Source organism: Halichoerus grypus, chromosome 1 (assembly GCF_964656455.1).
Source record: "Halichoerus grypus chromosome 1, mHalGry1.hap1.1, whole genome shotgun sequence".
Classification (NCBI taxonomy): Eukaryota; Metazoa; Chordata; class Mammalia; order Carnivora; family Phocidae; genus Halichoerus; species Halichoerus grypus.
In genome coordinates, this window is record NC_135712.1 from 115,033,794 (window position 1) to 115,055,797 (window position 22,004).

At 34.6% G+C, this 22,004-nt stretch overlaps 1 long non-coding RNA gene across 2 annotated transcripts in view; it reads left to right on the plus strand.

Annotated features, from left to right (window-relative positions):
• LOC118526748 (uncharacterized) overlaps positions 1-22,004 on the plus strand; it is a 502,548-nt gene that overhangs the window by 401,118 nt on the left and 79,426 nt on the right. The window lies entirely within an intron of this gene.

Here is a 22,004-nt window from a genome sequence, read left to right on the forward strand (position 1 = left end):
CTCTACCCCTCCCACTCATTCTCTCTCTCTTTCTCTCAAATAAATATAAATCTTTAAAAAAAAAAAAATCCTCCCAACAAACAGAAGTCCAGGACCAGATGGATTCATAGGTCAATTCTACCAAACATTTAAAGAAGAGTTAATAACTATTTCTCTCAAACTATTCCAAAAAATAGAAAAAGGAAGGAAAACTTTGAAATCCATTCTATGAGGCCAGCATTACCCCGAAACCAAAACCAGACAAAGACTCCATTAAAAAAGAGAACTACAGGCCAATATCTCTGATGAACATGGATGCAAAAATTCTCAATAAAGTACTAGCAAACCATATCCAATAATACATGAAAAAATCATTCACTACAATCAAGTGGGATTTATTCCTGGGTTCTAACGGTGGTTCAGTATTCACATATCAATCAATGTGATACACCACATTAGTAAAAGAAAGGATAGGAACCATATGATTTCAATAGATGCAGAAAAAAAATTTTTTGACCAAGTACAACATCCATTTATGATAACAACACTCAACAAAGTAGGTTTAGAGGGAACATACCTCAACATAATAAAGGCCATATCTGAAAACCCACAGCTAATATCATCGTCAATGGGGAAAAAACAGAGAGCTTTTTCTCTACAGTCAGGAACAAGACAGAGATGTCCACTCTCACGAGTTATTTATCATAGTGCTGGAAGTCCTAGCCACAGCCATCAGACAACAAAAAGAAATAAAAGGCATCCAAATTGGCATGGGAGTGGTGAAACTTTCACTCTGCAGATGACACGACACTCTATGTAGAAAACCCAAAAGACTACACCAAAAATCTGTTAGAACTGATAAATGAATTCAGTGAAGTCACAGGACACAAAATCAGCATAGAGAAATCTGTTGCATTTCTATACACCAATAATGAAGAAGCAGAAAGACAAATTAAGGAATCAAGCCCATTTACAGTTGCACCAAAAACAGTAAGATACCTAGGACTAAACGTAAGCAAAGAGGTGAAAGACCTATCTTCTGAAAACTATAAACACTGATGAAAGAAATGGAAGACAATACAAATAAATGGAAAAACATTCCATGCTTGTGAATTGGAAGAACAAATATTGTTAAAAATGTCTATACTACCCAAAGCAATTTACACATTTAATGCAATCCCTATCAAAATACCAATAACATTTTTCACAGAGCTAGAAAAAACAATCCTAAAGTTTGTATGGAACCACAAAAGACCTCAAATAGAAAAAACAACCTTGAAAAAGAAAAACAAAGCTGGAAGCATCACAATCCTGGGCTTCAAATTATGTTACAAAGCTGTAGTGATCAGAACAGTATGGTACTGGCACAAAAATAGACACATAGATCAATAGAACAGAATAGAAAACCCAGAAATAGACCTACAACTATATGGTCTATTAATCTTCAACAAAGCTGGAAAGAATATCCTATGGGAAAAAAACAGTTTCTTCAAAAAATGGTGTTGTGAAAGCTGGACAGCAACATGCAAAAAAATGAAACTGAGCCACTTTCTTACACCACACACAAAAATAAACTCAAAATGGATTAAAGACCTAAAGATGAGACTTGAAACCATAAAAATCTAGAAAAGAACCCAGGCAGCAACCTCTTTGGCATTGGCCATAGCAACTTCTTTCTAGATAGGTCTCTGGAGGCAATGGTAACGAAAGCAAAAATAAACTTCTGGGATTTCATCAAGATAAAAAGCTTCTGCACAGTGAAGGAACAATCAACAAAACTAAAGGGCGACCTATGGAATGGGAGAAGATATTTGCAAATGACCTATCTGATAAAGGATCAGCATCCAAAATCTATAAAGAACTTATAAAGAAATCTATAAAGAACTTATAAAACTCAACACCCAGAGGATGAATACTCCAATTAAGAAATGTGCAGAAGACATGAAGAGACATTTTTCCAAAGAAGACATACAGACGGCCAGCAGACACATGAAAAGTTGCTGGACATCACTGAACATCAGTGAAATACAAATCAAAACCACGAGGTGAGATATCACCTCACACCTGTCAGAATGCCTAAAATCAACAACATAAGAAACAACAGGTGTGGGGAGGGGAACCCTCTTACACTGTTGGTGGGAATGTAAAGTGGTGCAACCACTGTAGAAAACAATATGGAAGTTCCTCAAAGACTTCAAAGTACAACAACCCTAGCATCCAGCAATTGCACTACTGGTATTTACCAAAGAATGAAAAAATACTAATTCAAAGGGATACATATACCCTGATGTTTATAGCAGCATTATCTACAATAGCCAAATTATGGAAACAGCCCAAGTGTCCATCGACTGATGAATAGGTAAAGACAGACAGACACACACACACACAGAAATCTTACTCAGCCATGAAAAGGAATGAAATCTTGCCATTTGCAATGACATGGATGAGTTAGCGTATTATGCTGGGTTAAAATCAGAGAAAGAAAAATACCATATGATTTCACTCATATGTGGAATTTAAGAAACAAAACAAAGAAGCAAAGGGAAAAAGAGAGGAAGGCAACCCAAAAGACAGACTCTTAACTCCAGGGAAGAAACTGATGGTTACCAGTGTGGAGGAGAGTGGGGGGATGGGTGAAATGGGTGATGGGGATTAAGGAGTGCACTTGTGATGAGCACTGGCTGTTGTCCGGAAGCGTTGAATCACTGTATTGTACACCTGAAACTAGTATTACCCTGTACGTTAACTAACTGGAATTTAAAAACTATAAAATAAAGTTTAGCTCTTTTCCACATTATTATTTTAGGGTTTTTAAAAGTACTTATGTATTTTGTTATCTACTTCGAAATGCTTATCATCTCCTGCTTGAAACTCAGACAGTATCGTGCAGTTAGTGCATGTAGAGTGTGCGTTCCCTCACAGGAGCCATGTGGTTCATATTCCTAAACACAGCATTTACTTGCCTTTCCTCATGTGTGACTAACCACCTTGCCAGGAATCCCCAAACATTTAATCAGCATTAACCAGTTGATCCTGCAGCACTATTATTTTTTAGACTCTCAGGTACCTGAAGGATCGTCAAACACTAAGCCGTGGACTTAGGTATTTTCAAAGAGAAAAAAAAAAAAAAAAAAAAACTAAAAGAAATAATGCATACTTATCATATGTCTCTCTATCCCAAGATTTATAGGATCTCTCACACTGTAAAAAAAAGAGACTTTTAGAGAAACACAGTCACTTTTGAAGGAGAAAGAAATGAGAAAGGACTTGAAACTTAGAGAACTTCAATATCCATATTAGAACTGATAATAACCTGCTAGAAAGTTAAAAGCAAAATGTTTAACCTTGATGTCTTTTGAGAATTCAAATTGCATAATTGTTCAGCTGATAATACAGTTTTGAAGCATAGAACCAGAGCCTGTGACTGTCAGGGACACAAAAAAAGATCACTTTCCCTACACCCTGCATAGTTGAGAGTAGAGGATAGGCAAGGGGAGAGCTGAAGGAATTAAGTCACTACCTGCAAACAAGGTGTTTCAGAAGAACTTTGTGGGGAGTACCAGAACAGCAAGCAGTTCTTGGAGGAGACCTAACTCTTGACGCAGCAATGCTGTGATATTCTAATAGAAATAGCTGTAAATGATGGCATGCATGTATGCACATAAGACCTGCATACATCTTCTTTCGTTAGATCTTTTATACCTGGAGTATAAAAAGATGTTATGGAAATACGTATCTTGAATAAAGAAAATGTTTGAAGGCATAGACTCTAGAGACGAATAGCCTGGGATTGGTTAAATCCTGACTCCACCATTTCTGTTGTGTAAACTCGGGCCATCAACATAATTGTAAGAATAGTGGGATGTACTTCATTTTGCTACTGTGAGAATTGAGTAAATACGTAAACCATGTAGAATATGGTGATAGCATGTAGGGTTTTTGTTTTTTTTTTTTAAGTGAGAATGGAGGCAGAATATTCTATTACAAGGTGGCTATAATAGGATTTCATTTTGACTGTTGTTGTGGATCTTAAAGCCGAAACAAGGGCAATTAAAATAATATTCTAAGAAAAGGAGTTGTTTTTGAAAATGTTTTTAAGAAAGAATCATTGAGATTTAATGGTTCCAAGAGAATAAAACCTTTGCCTTGAAAGGATAATTGGAAGGAGGAGTTGACCATGTAATTGAAATTCTTATTCTGCTGTAGGGAGAAGTGTAGCATCTGTAATTAAAGGCATATTATGTTTTGTTGGGGGAAAAGTATAAAGCTATCTTCTTTGCTATGGCGCCAAGCACCATGTCTACCATAATATTTATGATTAGATAAATTAATGAATTCATCAGGCATAAGAAATTCAGTAAGGGGTGCTTTTGGAGGTAGGGCATATTTGTAGACATTTTTCATGTTGGAGTTGCAGTGGATGTGTGCATCAATCTAGCAGAACAGGATTTGGGAGAGATGTAGACTGAAGAGTCAGTCATTCATAGTGTAAAATGGGAAGTTGGGAATGATGTTCTATCCTGGAATGTGAAATAAAATATATCAAGACCCTGAGGTTTAAAACAGTATGGAATTGGGGAATCTTGTCAGTAACCTCACTAGCTATGTAGATCATAGTTACAACACCCTCCCCCACCTATACACATGGTTATCGTACTATATTTCTTCATGCTGCCTCTCTCGTTCCCTGACCCCATATCATTAAAACTAGGACACACACTTCATGAAATCGCATTTTTATTGGTTTGTCTTTGAATACAAAATAGTGCCAGGCATGTGGTAGATGCTCAAAAAAATATTTTGAATGAATGTTTTAATTAATTTCAGAACGGTTCAGACCACAAAGTTTGAGAAAGAGGACTCCAGTTGTCATTTATATAAAAGAAGAGCTAAAATTAAAATAATATACCTCAGGGAAAGAGAATTGGCCAGGATAAGAACAGAGAATTAAGTTGCCCGTATTTCAGAAGAGAGGACTTGAAAAGGTGGTTTATTCTTTCATTGCAATCAGATAAGTACTTTGAGAACTGGGGTGGTAAATATAACAAAAACAATGGAAGGAAAGAACACCAAAAAGCAAGGTTGTCGATCAAATTATTCAAAACTGGAATAAAAGTCTTTTTTTTTTTTTTTAAAGCAGGCCTATTTAAACAATATTTTTTATCTGGTATTTAGGCTAGAGTGCAATTTAAATGCATATTAGAGGGAACGCCTGGGTGGTTCAGTCAGTTAAGCAGCTGCCTTTGGCTCAGGTCATGATCCCAGGATCCTGGGATCGAGTCCCACATTGGGCTCCTTGCTCAGCCAGGAGCCTGCTTCTCACTCTGCTTGTGTGCTCTTCTCTCTCTCTCTCTCTGACAAATAAATAAAAATCTTTAAAAAAATAATAAAAATAAAATGCATATTAGAATAGAACATTTGAGTACATAAAATAAAGCGTAAATGGATGACAAGGAATTGGAGAGAGTTTGTAGATAACTCTGTGGACATAAGTTTCTTTGAAAATTTAGTAATTCTATGACATTAATATTTTTACAGTGTATCACTTAGTACTCTCAATCAGGATTCTTAAATTCAAGATACAGTAAGAGACATTTTGATAAATAATATTTTTATGAATAGGTTTTATTATCATTTTGAAACAGTATTTGAATTTTGTTATATTTTTCTCTATGAGCGGGCATCTAAAATTGCTGTTTTGAATTGCATTTCATGTGATGTTAAGGTTAAGAACGCATGTCATTCCATTCTGCTCAAGACAAAACATTGCAAGAAGCCAGATATAATTGCTCTGTCAATATAAGAAAATTATACACCTGCCAGCCAACCCTGCTTAAAGTGATCTTTGAAAGGCTTGTTTATGAACTATTCATGTCCAGAGGCTATAGAAAATTTGTCAGCCTGTCAATGTCTTCTCAGCCAGGTCTATTCTTAATTCTTTATCACTATTGAAATGTGTTATGTAAATGAGCATCATCTCTACCATGGGATAATTACGGGTAAAAAAGAGATGTAAATACCCATAATTGTGAGTTAAATAATCTGAAATACTCATTAACATCTGAAGTCTACACAATGTCAATGTAGCTGAATCCACAAACATTAAAAGAACCAGCAGTTTAATTGGTAGTCCCTGCAAAGGTACACGTAAGGAGCTAGAGGACATAGATGTTTTATCTAATTGAATTCTAGGTTCCGTTCCACAATTATGTGCAGTGTTCATGACTCTTGTATTATAATGAGGAAATTGTGGTTTGCCCATGGTTGTGTCGATTTCAAGTAGTAGATTTGGGATTCAGTCATAGGTCAATATCGCTGCAAAATCATTGCTCTCTTTTTCTAATATCTAATCATTTATTGACATATATGTGAAAACTGTCAACCTCAGTGTTTAACCTAAAGTTTATACATTTATTTAGTATTGGAGCATCAAGGCTTTAGGACCTGTTTTGTATTATTTGTGGGAAAAATTGATTTATGTTACTTTGCTTCATATTCTTTAACAAAACTATAAAATTATTTATCATTAATTTGTGCCCACTTTAAAAGAAGCTCTTCATTTTGACTAAGTCCTAATTATCTTATCAGAAACTCCATTCTGGAATATTTTTCTTTGTTTCATCACTTAGTTGATGAATTTATTCAAAAAGGGCTCTTGATTACTGTATTTTCTTAGGACTTGTGAGTTTAATAAAAGCATTTATACTTTTAAAGTCTTTGATTATGAAAATACTACCTTCACATGAGAAATATTCCAACAGTTCAAATAGATAAAAGGTGAATAATGAGTATTGGTCCCACCTAGGTCTCCAGATATTCCTTAGGGGCATGTGCCCGTGAGAGATTTTTTACATCCATTCTGTGAGATGTGTTTTGTTTTTATTGCTTAGTTAATTTTCTCCTAATTTTCTATTTCATCTTTATATAATCCTTATATTTTTGGTGGCCATGCTATCAGTGAAAATTATTTGGTTTCATCTACAGGAGATAAATTTGGCTATTGTAAGTAAAATGTGAATTTAATGAAAAAAATAATGGGTATATTATTGAGAATGTTGCAGAATTGAAGATTGAAGATTGAAGGACAGGCTCAGACATGATGGGAACCATCATGTTTTCTGATTTTGTTTAGTTACTGGCATTGGAATGATTAATAAAAAACAAAAACAAAACAATGGAGAAACAAACCCTAATCTCTGTTAGTTTTTGTTGCTTCACACAAGATTCTAATTATGAGAACCTTATTAAATTAACTTTGGGTGAAGCACTTGACCACCAAAGTTTAGACAAAGGCAGAAGTTATTTAACAGTCCCTCCAGATTGTATCCAGGAACAAAACACAGGTAACACCAAAGAGGAAAATCTGGATGCTATTGCCAAAAGGAGGTAGAATGAGTTTATAGGCAACAACAGAACCCATCAGACAGTTAACAGCAATTATGGACTGACACTGACTCCTACATTTTCAATCATATTTCCCATCCCTTTGTCATTTGCACAGCATTTTGGAAGATGACTTTGTCTTCTCCTTTTAGCACTTCTATTGCTTAGTCTTGTTTTATTTCAAAAATCATAATTTATAACAGTTCTTTCTTAAAATGTTTAATATTTTTAAACTTAAAATAGTAACGTACATATATGGTCTTCTTTAAAATATTAAAGCATAAAAGATAAGGTTAAAGATTCTTTGGACTATTGCTCCCAACATTTGTCCACTACTTTAACTCTCACCATCAGTTCTAGCTGGTGTTTGTAGCTTTCACACATTTCTCTGTGTCCCTAGCAACCGTGGAATTCCAATTGGTGAAAGTATTTGTTCTTATGTAAATTGCATTGTAACGCAGATATACACTCAGCAAATTTTCTCTTGCTGTCAAATTGTTTTAGGAGACCATACATACCAGCATATATAGATATGACAGATTATTATTATTTTTTAAATTGGGCTATATCCTACATACTGTAGATGGCTCAGAAAATGTATAATCACCCCAAATCAATATATATACAACATTTTCATGACCCTGGTGTTCCCCCATTTTACTCCTCCCATGGCCCTCATATAAGGTTGGCTATTGTCTGAGTATAATCATCATAGATCAGTTTTGTCTTTTTTGAACATAATAAAAATGGCATCACATAATTTGTAGTATTTTGCATTTGGATTCTTTCAGTAATCAGTTTTCCTCTGAGATTCATCTTTTTTTTTTTAAGTCACTGTTTAAATACTATATTAAATGAATATATCACAATTGATTTATCCATCCTATGATTGATAGATATTTGGATTATATTCTATTTGGCCTACTTATATTAAATCTGAGAATAATCTTCTCTGTGTCTTTTTGTGGTCATATATAATAATTCTTTTTCTTATGGACCTAGAAATAAAATTGATAGGTCATAAGGTAGATGTATGTTTATATTTGTGGGTAATACCAAACAACTTTCAAGCAGTTTGTACCAATTTATAAATCAAATATCAGTTTATGAAAGTTTCAGTTTTTTATGCATTCTTGCCAGTTCTTGGTACTTATTTGATATTATTGTTCTAATGGATATGTATTGGTATGTTAATAATTTTGTCATTTGTATTTCTCTAATGAGCAATATTGTCTTTTAAATTTTTTAAGTTTTTATTTAAATTCCAGTTAAACATACAGTGTAAAATTAGTTTCAGGTGTTCAATATAGTGATTCAACACTTCTGTGCAACAGCTGGTGCTCATCACAGGTGCACACCTTAATCCCCATCACCTATTTCACCCATCCTCCCTCCCCATCTCCGTTCTGGTAACAGTCAGTTGGTTCTCTGTAGTTAATGGTCTGTTTCTTGGTTTGCCTCTTTCTCTCTTTTTTTCCCCCTTTGCAGTATCCCATTGTATAAATATACCACATTTTCTTTACCTATTCATCTGTCGATGGACACTTGGGCTGTTTCCATAATTTGGCTATTGTAGATAATGCTGCTATAACCATCAGGATACATGTATCCCTTTGAATTAGTATTTTTGTATTCTTTGGTAAGTAACTAGTAGTGCAGTTGCTGGATGTTAGGGTTGTTCTACTTTGAAGTTTTTGAGGAACTTCCATGCTATTTTCCAGAGTGGCTGCAGCACTTTGTGTTCCCACCAACAGTGTTAAAGGGGGTTCCCCTTTAGCACTGTTGTTTCTTGTGTTGTTGATTAGGCATTCTGACAGGTGTAAGGTGATATTTCTTTGTAGTTTTGATTTGTATTTCCCTGATGTTCATTGATGTCCAGCAACTTTTCATGTGTCTGCTGGCCGTCTGTATGTCTTCTTTGGAAAAATGTCTCTTCATGTCTTCTGCACATTTCTTAATTGGAGTATTCATCCTCTGGGTGTTGAGTTTTATAAGTTCTTTATAGATTTCTTTATAAGTTCTTTATAGATTTTGGATGCTGATCCTTTATCAGATAGGTCATTTGCAAATATCTTCTCCCATTCCATAGGTCGCCCTTTAGTTTTGTTGATTGTTCCTTCACTGTGCAGAAGCTTTTTATCTTGATGAAATCCCAGAAGTTTATTTTTGCTTTCGTTACCATTGCCTCCAGAGACCTATCTAGAAAGAAGTTGCTATGGCCAATGCCAAAGAGGTTGCTGCCTGGGTTCTTTTCTAGATTTTTATGGTTTCAAGTCTCATCTTTAGGTCTTTAATCCATTTTGAGTTTATTTTTGTGTGTGGTGTAAGAAAGTGGCTCAGTTTCATTTTTTTGCATGTTGCTGTCCAGCTTTCACAACACCATTTTTTGAAGAAACTGTTTTTTTCCCATAGGATATTCTTTCCAGCTTTGTTGAAGATTAATAGACCATATAGTTGTAGGTCTATTTCTGGGTTTTCTATTCTGTTCTATTGATCTATGTGTCTATTTTTGTGCCAGTACCATACTGTTCTGATCACTACAGCTTTGTAACATAATTTGAAGCCCAGGATTGTGATGCTTCCAGCTTTGTTTTTCTTTTTCAAGGTTGTTTTTTCTATTTGAGGTCTTTTGTGGTTCCATACAAACTTTAGGATTATTTTTTCTAGCTCTGTGAAAAATGTTATTGGTATTTTGATAGGGATTGCATTAAATGTGTAAATTGCTTTGGGTAGTATAGACATTTTTAACAATATTTGTTCTTCCAATTCACAAGCATGGAATGTTTTTCCATTTATTTGTATTGTCTTCCATTTCTTTCATCAGTGTTTATAGTTTTCAGAAGATAGGTCTTTCACCTCTTTGCTTACGTTTAGTCCTAGGTATCTTACTGTTTTTGGTGCAACTGTAAATGGGCTTGATTCCTTAATTTGTCTTTCTGCTTCTTCATTATTGGTGTATAGAAATGCAACAGATTTCTCTATGCTGATTTTGTGTCCTGTGACTTCACTGAATTCATTTATCAGTTCTAACAGATTTTTGGTGTAGTCTTTTGGGTTTTCTACATAGAGTGTCGTGTCATCTGCAGAGTGAAAGTTTCACCACTCCCATGCCAATTTGGATGCCTTTTATTTCTTTTTGTTGTCTGATGGCTGTGGCTAGGACTTCCAGCACTATGATAAATAACTCGTGAGAGTGGACATCTCTGTCTTGTTCCTGACTGTAGAGAAAAAGCTCTCTGTTTTTTCCCCATTGATGATGATATTAGCTGTGGGTTTTCAGATATGGCCTTTATTATGTTGAGGTATGTTCCCTCTAAACCTACTTTGTTGAGTGTTGTTATCATAAATGGATGTTGTACTTGGTCAAAATTTTTTTTTTCTGCATCTATTGAAATCACATGGTTCCTATCCTTTATTTTACTAATGTGGTGTATCACATTGATTGATATGTGAATACTGAACTACACTTGCAACCCAGGAATAAATCCCACTTGATTGTGGTGAATGATTTTTTCATGTATTATTGGATATGGTTTGCACTATAGTACTTTACTGAGAATTTTTGCATCCATGTTCATCAGAGATATTGGCCTGTAGTTCTCTTTTTTAATGAAGTCTTTGTCTGGTTTTGGTTTCGGGGTAATGCTGGCCTCATAGAATGAATTCCAAAGTTTTCCTTCCTTTTTCTTTTTCTTTTTGGAAATTTTGAGAGGAATAGCTATTAACTCTTCTTTAAATGTTTGGTAGATTATTCACGATTGAGTGGGTTTTTTCCTAGTTCGCAAGGGTGGTTCAGTATTCACAAATCGATCAGTGTGATACACCACATTAATTAAAGAAAGAATAAGAACAATGTGATCATTGCAACAGATGCAGAAAAAGCATGTTTGTACTTTTGTACATTTGTACTTTGACAAAGTACAACATCCATTCATGATAACAACCCTCAACAGAGTAGGTTTAGAGGGAACATACCTCAACATAATAAAGGCCATTTATGAAAAACTCACAGCTAATATCATCCTCTTTGGGAAGAAACTGAGAGATTTTGCTCCATGGTCAGGAACAAGACAGGGATGTCCACTCTCACCACTGTTATTTAACATAGTACTGGAAGTCCTACCCTCAGCAATTGGACAACATATTGGACAATGATGTTAAGCACTTTTTTCCCAATGGCTCATCAGAAATTTGTCTATCTTCTTAGTTTCTGTTTTGCCTCATTTTTTTTTTTTTAAAGATTTTTATTTATTTATTTGACAGAGAGAGACACAGCGAGAGAGGGAACACAAGCAGGGGGAGTGGGAGAGGGAGAAGCAGGCTTCCCGCCGAGCAGGGAGCCCGATGCGGGGCTCGATCCCAGGACCCTGGGATCATGACCTGAGCCGAAGGCAGGCGCTTAACGACTGAGCCACCCAGGCGCCCCTGTTTTGCCTCATTTTAAAAAGAATTTAAATTTTTTATTCTCATTGATTTATGGGATATTCTAAATATGATTATTTAATAAGAAAAAATTATCATTAATATCTTCTCCTGGTCCTGACTTAACATACTTTTCTCCTTCTTCTTCCTTTTTTTTTTTTTTTTTCTTTTTGAGAGGGGGAGAGAGAAAGTGAGAGAGTGTGTGTGTGCTCAAGTGGGAAGAGGGAGAGAGAAACTTAGCAGGTTCCATGCCCAGAGCTGAGTCTGAGGTGGGGCTCAATCTCAGGACCCTGAGATCATGACCTGAGGTGAAATCTAGAGTTGGAGGCTTAACCACCTGAGCCACCCAGGCGTCCCTAACTTCATTTTCTTAATATCATTTATCCACGAACAGAAGTTTTTAATTTTAATTAGGTCCAAAACATCGATTTTTTGTGCTTAATACTTTTTAGAAACATTTTACTGACCTTGATTTCATGAATATACTGCTTTTTATTTCTTCTAGAAGCATTCTTTTTTTAATTTTCCATAATAAGGTCTATGCTACATTTTCATTTATATATGTGTTTGCAATATATTAGTAATTCTGGTTCATATTTTTCCATGATTATCTGTTCAATTTTGCAGTGGTGTCTTTGTTTTAAATCAGATTATTGAACATATGTATGAGCTCATTTCACAACACTCCTTATTTGTATCTGCTTGTACTCCTTGTATATATCTCTATATTTGCACCAGTAACATACTGTGTTCATTACTGAAAGTTTTAGTTAAGTTCTACATATGCAGTATAAGTTTACATCATTCAGTTCTTAAGATTGCTTAGCTATTCTATATGATCACATTTCTATGGAAATTTAAAAATCTGATTCACAACTTTCAGAAAACATGTCTGTTAGGGTTTTGATTAGGATGGCACTAAAACTATATTTCATTTTTGGGGAAATGGACTCATTGGCAAAAATGAGTCTTAAAGACTGTCAATACAGTATATTTCTTCATTAATGTTTACTTTACTGGTATTTTTTAGTTTTAACTGAGATAATCTTGCACATATTTCAGGATAATTATGACCAAGTATATTATATTGCTTGATGCCATCATCAAGGCTGTTTTCAAAATTTATATCCTGAATATTTGTTTCTAGTATATAAAGAGACACTTAAAAATGTATATTGATTTACTACCCAGCATCTTGCTAAGTTCATTTATTATTTTAATGTTTTTTAAAGATTATTTTGTTTTGCTAACTACACAATCATGTCCTCCATAGATTATGAGATTTCCTTCTTCCTTTCTAACTCTCACATTATTATGAGTCTTCATGTTGAATTAACTTTTTTTCAAAAATGTCCTTTTATTCTCTCAATATTTGCTCAAAGTTCTGTTTTTGCCAAGTATTAATACGGTGGCACAGCCTTTTGGGAGGCTAGCATTGTATGGCAACCATTTCTATCCATTTATTTTCAATCTATCTGTGTCCTTATTTAGATTATATTTTTGTACAAAGAATATATTTGTTAGTTATATGAATCCAGTCTCTTAACCCTCTCTTTAACTGTGTATTCAATGCCTTTACATTCAAGGTAATTACTGATAACTTTGCAGGAGTTCCTCTGATCATTATCCTGAAACTTCTCTATCCTTTATCTATTAACAAGTGGCTGTTCATTCATATTTATGAAAGTGTTAAAATAACTTTGCATATTTGCCTGGTGCATTTCCTCTAGAGCGATGGCAAGAGAGCCAACCATCAGCCCAAGGGCTGCAAAATACTTAAATGCAAATGGTTTTACACTGAGACACTAAGTCCCATCATTTGTCCTAGTTGAACTCACACTGTGTGATCAATTTTGAGGGGCAGACTTGTCATTTATTTTCTCTTTTGTCCTGGTGATAAATATCTCTATGTAAACCATTTTTCCTAAGGGAACGGTAGAAAAGGGAGAGAATATCAACTGTTTAATACATGGACTTTCAATGATGCCACTAATCTCTGCCACATTTCTCCCTCTTGCCCTCTCTGTTGACCTAAGTATTCCAATCTAAGGTGCTCCTAGGTAAGAGACTTGAATGCAAAATCATCAATATATGTGGCTTTTCCCAGACTTATTCATTTATCAGGCCTCTGATTGATGAATATCTTCTTTTTGATTTGCATGCTTTCTTTAAATAAGATTTTTATTTCTTTGGCTGTCAAATATTCCTATAACAAATATTTCTTGAGTACCTTCCATGAACCAGACCCTGATGATATTGAGGATAAAATAATAAACAACCTCTGACTCTTTGAGCTTCCATTATAATGGAGGGGTTGACAAATTAGTAAACAAAGGAATATTCCAAATTTAAACTGTTATATGTATGAAAATATGGGGACGTATGATGAGTACTTGAATAAAAGTAAAGCTGGTTGAGTGTATAGAGAGTGACAGTAGGTCCATTTTTGATATAGTCATCAGAGAAATATCTTAAGCAAATTAACTTTGAATAGAGACTAAAATGAAATAGAGATGTAAGAAACATTATATCCATAAGGATTTAGCTGTTGTATCACTCCCTAAATTACCCTTCATTAAAGACCAAGGACAGTGGAGATATGTCAGGATTCTTGAAGGAGGCCTGTCCCTGAAAATAATAATGCTTCTTAATGACATCATGGAATGAACAGGTCTTTTATACCTCTTCTAATATTCAAAGTTATATATTTTTAATATTCAGGTCAAAAGATTTAGGTAATTTTAGATGTGCTTAAGAAGACAGAAGTATAATTAATACAACCTAGGATATTCACCCTTATTTTCTTTATTATTTGATTATTTTTAAAGTAGTAATCTTACTGGAGTAAATTTGTTTCTCTATGAATTTTAAATGATTGTTTCCATGACATTTTAGATATTCCCACTCTACCTCAACATAATTTATTTTTTTATTTTATTTTTAAAGATTTTATTTATTTATTTGACAGAGGGAGCACAAGCAGGGGGGAGAGAGGCAGGTAGAGGGAAAGTAAGAAGCAGGCTCCCAGCTGAGCAGAGAGCCTGACGAGGGGATTGATTCAAGAACCCTGAGATCATGACCTGAGCTAAAGGCAGGCGCTTAACTGACTAAGCCACCCAAGTGCCCCTCAACATAATTTATTTTAATATGAAGGTATAAGAAATACTATATGATTCATTAATAAAATGGCATGAAACAAATAATATATAAGATAAATTGCAAATATTATGCAAAAGTGGCCGTGTGTATATTGTTTTAAAAATTGGTAATTGGCAGTATGGTTGCTCCATAAAAGAAGGATTTTATGATAGCCCAACTCAGTTTGACTGCAGTTTGATGTACTGTTTTTTAGGTCATTATATTCTTGCAGAAAGCAATAACTTAAAAATGTTTCCCTCCTTTACTCATTCAGCAGAATTTGATACTATTGCATATTTCATAGACTGTCTCAGAGGCCATTTCAGTCTTTAGTAGTTTTCTCATTCTTGTCTACTTTGTGTTTCCAAATCTTTGGAGACCATCCTTTCAGCCATAACATGTAACCTATCATGTCAAATTTTAAAACTTGCCATGGTCTAGTAAAATGTTAATAACATATGTGTTTTGTAATTATGTAAAATTCACTTGGAATATTCTATTAGCAAACTTCTGATATTTTAGGCTGGTTGTTTTCAAAAAAAGAATGCATTGTATTTGTAGATGTATATAATACACCACATTTGTTTTCTAAAATTAAAATGATCAATGTAAGTTAATTTTAATTCTATCCCTCCTGGGTCTAGAAAGTAATTAGTTGGAGTAAACAATGAAAATAATTTTGGTAATGTCTATTTCTCAAGAGTGTTAATTATCATTAATTTGCCTTTTTCTGAGATCTTTCCTATTATAATAAAAAGTGCTTCAGAAACTAGGAGTTTTATAAATGAATGAGTTTATATGTTAAAAAATAATCTATATGGCGTAGCATGAAGATCTTTCACCAAAATTAAAACAAAAATAAAACATTATTGGGGCGCCTGGGTGGCTCAGTCGTTAAGCGTCTGCCTTCGGCTCAGGTCATGATCCCGGGGTCCTGGGATCGAGCCCCGCATCGGGCTCCCTGCTCGGCGGGAAGCCTGCTTCTCCCTCTCCCACTCCCCCTGCTTGTGTTCCCTCTCTCGCTGTCTCTCTCTGTCAAATAAATAAATAAAAAGTCTTAAAAAAAATTAAAATAAATAAATAAAACATTATTAGTTCACTGATTTTGAAGGTTAGTAGAGAGGAGAGAGAACCCAACATATTTTACAGTATTAATAAGTCAAATTTTGTGGGTGTTAGAGTGAAATAAACTATAATGTGAAGAAATGGCAATTCATTTCCACAGAGATGATAAGGGTCTTTTAAAAGCTATTATAGATTTCTATATGGATGATATGTATTACAGAGAGAAACATAATTTTGTGCTTGATTTATAATGGACCTAATCCCAACCTCTGGGCCTGAGATCTCAGGAGATTTAACAAACAATAAATACATGGGAGATATGACAATGAGAAGAAGGATAAGGGGATAACTCTTAACTTTTAAAATCTAAGTTAACTCAGCCATCAGAAAGGATGAATACCCAGCATTTGCATTGACATGGATGGAACTGGAGGGGATTATGCTAAGTGAAATAAGTCAAGCAGAGAAAGACAATTATCATATGGTTTCACTTATGTGTGGAATATAAGGAATAGCGTGAAGGACATTAGGAGAAGGAAGGGAAAAATGAAGGGGGGGGAATCAGAGGGAGAGATGAACCATGAGAACGGGGAACAAACTGAGGTTTTCAGAGGGGAAGGGGGTGAGGGGTTGGGTGAGCCCGGTGATGGGTATTAAGGAGGGCACGTATTGCATGGAGCACTGGGTGTTATATGCAAACAATGAATCATGGAACACTACATCAAAAACTAAGGATGTAATGTTTGGTGACTAATATAACATAACAAAAAAAATAAAAAAATAAAAGCTAAGTTCTTAAAGAATTACATACATCATTTAAAATCCCCTCAAATGGAAAGCTAGTAAACGGTGATATACATAATAAAACTTGTTGAGACAAAGTTTATAGACTATAAAATTATAAAAAGAAAACTTCAATAAATATATTTAGTCACACTACTTGCTGCTCTAAAACTAATTGTGAAAGTTGAGGAACAAAACTCAGGAAAGGCAAAAATTGCATGGATATTTTAATTGCTATTTCCTCATTTTAGATTGCTTCCTTATGAGATGACATTAATAAGCAGCAATGGAATTGAAATGAATGAGTGGGATTAAAAAAATATACCCTGGGTATTTAACAACATGTTCAGTAAGTTAGATGAACAGGGTCTACTCAGAATTAAAATGAACTAAAATTATGCTTCTAAGAGTTAAGTGCATAGCAATGTTTAAGTACATAAATAGGATAGATATAAAACAGTAATGATTAATTTCAATACTAAGGGTAATGAATCTGGAGAATTTGAAGTTATGGATATATATAGTTGAGACAGATTATGTGAGAACTTGAAAAAATGGGAATATGTAACACATTTATAGAAACTATGGTATGTACTCCAGAATATACTGCATGTATACATTTTTCATTTTAATATGAAAGAGCCACTTCTATGGTAGACATACAGTTTTTTTTTTTTTTTTCTGGTTAAAATTGTACCCCTTCTTTTGAGAAATTACTTTTTTCCCTCTAGTTATTGATTGCTGGTTTGGACCCACAACCAAGTTGTTGGAAGTGGGCAGGTGCCAAAAACTGGAGAATTCTGACTGAAGAAGACAGGAGATGGTCCCTTTCTTATATTTGCCAAAATTCTAGATTTATCCCTGAAAGGTCCTGCCCACTGTGTGCTCTTCAAAGTGAAGAAAGCACATCTGTAGTGCAAGGAAATAAATACAAAAGATTAGAGAATCTGAGGTGGGTTGGGAGAGGAAAGAACTGATGTAGTTTAACTTCTCAAATTTTTCGTTTTGAAAACCATTCTTACTAGTTCTCTTTCTTACAACCAATAATTCTCTTTAGGTTTAAATTATTTTAAAGTGAGATTCTGGCATTTGTTAAAGAATGAGTACAAATAGTGACTGAAACAGTCATTATCTACATGCGAAGCACGGTTACTTCTTTGCTTGTTAACTCTTTCTTTTGCAGTGTTTTCTGACACTATTAGCTTATTTTTATGGTTCCGGGCACACTATAAAGATGTATGATGGCTGCACTTTGGATGGGAGAAGCCAAATATTCAACAGTTAAAAGATGACTCCTACAAGCAGTTTGTATTGTAAGAAACAGTGTAAGTTATCCTCTTAGCACTGATGTCAGTAACTTTGATATCTTGAGATAGACCATCCTCAGAGCTCAGATGATATTTCTGACAAAATATCTAGTGAACATTCTGCCATTTTCTGACTTTGAGAAGCATAAAATAGAGGAGGTGAGGTTAATTTACACATGTATGAATCAACACTTGTTTTAGATCAGAAGTATGAATTATTTTTATAGATCTTTATTCATAAAAATTGTCATCTATTGAGTATGAAAGATTTTCTATTATATATTCAGATACATTGCAGATAGTCATTGAGAACCTGCTGTGTTTCAAGCACTGTCCAAAGCACTGGAGATAGAAAAATCAATTAGATATAATAACTTTCTCTGATGAACTGTTAGTTGAGGGGAGGAGAAAGAAAGGTACAGAGATAATGATTACATAATGCCATCATTTTCCCAGTAAAATACAAATTGACTGCTCTAAGGAGAGAAAGAGAAGGTGGGGGAGGGAGACAGAGAAAAAAAAGGCCGGGGCGGGGAGAGAGACAGACCACTTCTATGAATTTGTGCACAGACCTAGCAGGATACTTGGGTCCAATGGCTAAAGGAATGGCAAATAAGGCAGTGTCTCCTTCGATCTACCAGGGTTGGTACACGCTCCCCATCTTTTTAGGTCAATTTTCTAATCATCCACACTTTGAATTGAAAGAGCATGGTCTATAGATTCAGAAGCACATGGGTTTGAATGTCAGCTTTACCACTTATTATTATAAAAGTTAGTTGACTTTTCTAAGACTTAGTTTTCTCATCTCTACTATAGGCAGAAGTAGTTTTGCCACAAAGCTATAGAAGATTAAGCTTCAATGCCTGCCAATTGCATGAAATCTTTCCTGTATACAATATGAAAAAAAAATTACAAAATGCATAGCCACATAAATTGTATAAACTTTAGGTCCCACAAAACCTGGATCTTCAGATCTCTAATATAATCATTAAATATAATAATTGTATTTGAATGGAAAATGTATGAAATGATTCTAGTACAGGACTTGATAAACAGTAGTTAATATTAACATATTCTCATCTCCATTTTAAGGTAGATTTATTCCTCAGTGTTTATAAATATCTATCAATGGATATTAAAAACATGAGATAAATGTGTTTTCTGAAGCTGTCTGGACAAACAAGTTAAAATAACTAATCTTAATTGTTAAGACTCTCTCTCACAGAGAGATAATTGCACTCAATCTTTTTCTGACCTTGTGTGAAACATGCTTCATAACAAACATTTATCTTGTTGCTCAGCATCTCTGAAAACATTCTTAAAGCCAGCTCTCACTCACTATTACCTTCATGTTAGCTGTAAATTGTCTTCCAAACACATCTTTCCTTGTGTTTATGAAGTATTCTGCTGGCCTTAGAATATGTTACACTTAAAACCTTGATGTGACATAACAAATAATGCTCATAAAATTTCAGGTGGTTTGCAATTTTATGCATCTGGTACAAATACTTCAAAAACACAGAAGAACATGCTCAGCAAATCTTGTGCTTGGAAACTAGAATTATGATGGCATTTCTTACATGCTTTGCTGAATAGAAAAGTAAATTATGCCATCCTTGTAAAGTACCTTTAATATTAATTCAAACACTATGCATTTTCCTCATATTTTGTATTTACATATTTTAGATCTCTACAACATCCATGTGTTTAATTGAGATAATGTCTCTGCTTTTCATCTACATCCTGGGCAAGGAACAGATACACATAACTAAATTTTGAATGCTAAAACCTGCATTCTCTATCTTGTAGATTCTGTTACTTTTCCAAAATTGCTTTTTTATTACTTGTTTTCCCACCAACAAAAATTTTGATTCCTAATTTAGAGACAGATCAGAAACTATTACAATTAAGTTTACCAAAAATTTATCTGAAGCAAATGTGGGCAAAAACTACCACTTAACACTCAGAGGATAGGACACTTGCATATATCAAATTCGAGGACTTACTACTACTAGTTTGTTGATAATAATTTTGGTTGCTGGTATTTTTCACTGATTTGAGGTTACAGCTGGAAAAGGGTGTTCCTTAAGAGATCAAATGCAAAAATACTGAGTCAGACACGGTGATTGAGTAGAACCATTGGTTGGTCTTTTGGAGAGATGATTCCAAGTGGGGAAATGGATACTGGTGAATAGGAGATCAGCCTGCTGTTGAACTGGCTAGGTATTCCTATTTCTGGCATGTAGACTATATTTTCCAGCCTCCGATCCAGATAGTCATGGTCATTTTTGGGAGTTCTTGCCAATGGAAAAGAAAGGAAGTGGTGTGTACCACACTGGATCCTGCCTATAAAAAGCTTCTGTGTGTGATACTCTAACTTCTTCCCTTTCTGTTAGCTGGATAGCTGGTGACCAAAAAAGAGCTGGGAAGTTGTGCCATATTGCAGGTGGCACAAACTCCATTAGCCTGAAATCCCAAATAACTCTACAGAACATAATCCTCTGCCTGCCCCTCATGAAAAACAACGGTTTGGGAAGTCTGTGGACTACTTATATGAATTAGCAATGAAACCACTTGTTCAAAGCTATTGAGTTTGGTAGTCATGACAGCAGCCAGAATTATGCTCACATACACATTGTTTTGCTTGTTTGTTTCATTATTCAAATATTTTTCATGGTAGGGCTTCAGAACTGCATAGCATTAAACTAAAATCCCAACACTATTATTTACTGCCTGTTATGTGTTTAAAAATTAGTAACTCTGGGTTGCTTGGGTGGCTCAGTTGGTTATGCATCTGCCTTAGGCTCAGGTCCTGGGTCCTGGGATGGAGTCCCGCATAGAGCTTCCTCTGCTTCTCCCTCTATCCCTCCCTCGGCTCGTGCTCACTCCCTCTCTCTCTCTCTCTCTCTCTCAAAAACACATAAATAAAGAAATCTTAAAAATTAGTAACTCTTACATTGTCATTTAGGAGTATGTCCATATGCTATGTTGGGGAAAAACCAGCCTTTGAAATAAGACAGATCTAGTTGGATTTAAGTCCCAACTTGCATTATTACTGAATAATTGCTGCAACGATGCTTAATGTGACAGCCTCTCTAAACTTCTAAAAGGCTGTTATGAGGATAAGCATGATACATCTGAAGCCTAGGTCAAATAAAAGTACCAAAAAATGTTAATTATTCCAACTGTCATTTTTTGCACAGCAGTTAATTTGCTAGGGATATACTTAAATGGGCAGACCCAACATGCTTATTAAAATACAATGATATATATGATATGATACAAGGAGGTGTGCACAAATGGCTTAGAAACTGTGAAAATACAATCATTAATTAACCCACAGTAAGAGTTAAAGAATATTTCACAGAAAAGATGATGGTACAGATGGCTTGTATGATGCTTATGATCATAATAGGCAAGAAAGGAGAAAAAGTATTTCCTCTATAGTTTTTCTAAGAATTTTTAAAATAGTTATCTCATTTGTTTTTATAATATCCTGCTACTTCAAGACAAAAAAACAAGACAAATCAATATAATTCAGCACACCTATGCATATTAAAAATTTCCATCTTAAGGTAAGAGTTCAGTTCTAAGTAAAATCAAAGCATTCCTATTATATACAGTTTTTGGGTTTGCAACCTGCTAAAGGAAGCATCCCAGGGGCAAATTGTCCTCCCAGTGATTAGAAAATGAAATGCAACTTTTAATCTTTAATTTTCCCACACCACTGCTCATGTTAATGTTCTGTTTAGGCATTCCTGCTGAGCCATATCAGTGCACAAACACCCTGAAAAATCCCAGGTTGACAATTAATCATTGGAAAAGAGTCAGCTTAAGTAGAGAAAAAGGGACAGCTTTAATAGTGGGAGATTAAAGAGTGCCATAATCAACCGGATTTTTCTTAAATTGATTTCTTAATGTAGCATG